Source organism: Orycteropus afer, unplaced genomic scaffold (genome assembly GCF_000298275.1).
Source record: "Orycteropus afer afer isolate SDZICR_OR568_19922 unplaced genomic scaffold, OryAfe1.0 scaffold00072, whole genome shotgun sequence".
In the NCBI taxonomy this organism is placed as follows: Eukaryota; Metazoa; Chordata; class Mammalia; order Tubulidentata; family Orycteropodidae; genus Orycteropus; species Orycteropus afer.
Genome location: NW_006921659.1, coordinates 4,337,996 through 4,339,113, shown reverse-complemented (window position 1 = coordinate 4,339,113; position 1,118 = coordinate 4,337,996).

Sequence of the window (1,118 nt, the reverse complement as noted above, 5' to 3'; positions counted from 1 at the left end):
CTGGCGGTTCAAACCCACCAGCCACTCCTCGGAAGGAAGGTTGGGCAATCCTACTTCTGTAGTGATACTGCCTTGGAAACCCAAGAAGGGGTCGCTATGAGTCAGGGCCGACTCGACGGCACATAACAACAACAACAGGAAGTCTCTATAACTGTGATATCTATGCATATCTGCTTTATTATATATATATATATATGAGTGCAGCTCCTTTCATAGCTTGTAAGACATTGTCTCAAGACACACCCTACATCCTGCCTAATTAGCATAACAAAGACAACCCATTTTCAAATAGGATTATAACCACAGGCATAGAGACTAGGATATACAACATACACACACACACATATATTTCTTAATTTTGTGATTTGGGTGAAAGTTTACAGAGCAAATTCATTTCCCATACAGCAGTTCACATATACCTCCTCTCATGACATCAACTGCAATTTCCCATAATGCAACAGCTCTCTTCTCACTTCCTCCCCATAGCTATCTCTTCCCTGCATCCTTCTCTCCCACGCACTCCTGCTCCCCTAGCTCTGTCCCTGAGAAAGCCCCTTCTATTCTCCCATGATTGATCTCTCCAAGGAATGTATCTACCTAATGTAAATGTTCAGCTCCTATGCCTGTCTTTTGTTTGACTGGAAGCCACAAGAGTGGCCCAGCTCCAGACCTGAAGGGAAGCTAGGGGCCATAGTCTCAGAGGTTCACCAGGCTCTATCAGACCAGCAAATCTAGTTCATTTTTAAAAATAATTTTTAGTTTTGTTCCACACTATTCTTCCATTCTATCCAGAATCTCCTACATAGATCCTCCTTTGAGTACAACACATATATTTTGGGGACACAAGTCAATCCATAATAGTTACTAACTAATTAATCTCTGCCACAGATTCCTAATGCACACCTTATACCAAAATAAACTGTAGAAGAATGAAAAATTAAAATGTTAAAAAGAAATAAATAATGTACCAGAAGAAAACATGGGAGAATTAAAAAAAGAAAAAGGTCTCAGAGTACAGAAGGACTAACAAAGGCTCAAAATTTAGAAGTCATAAAAAAAAAAAGTTAATAAATTTGAATATTTAAAAAAATATTCCTGGAAACAAAACAAAACAAAAT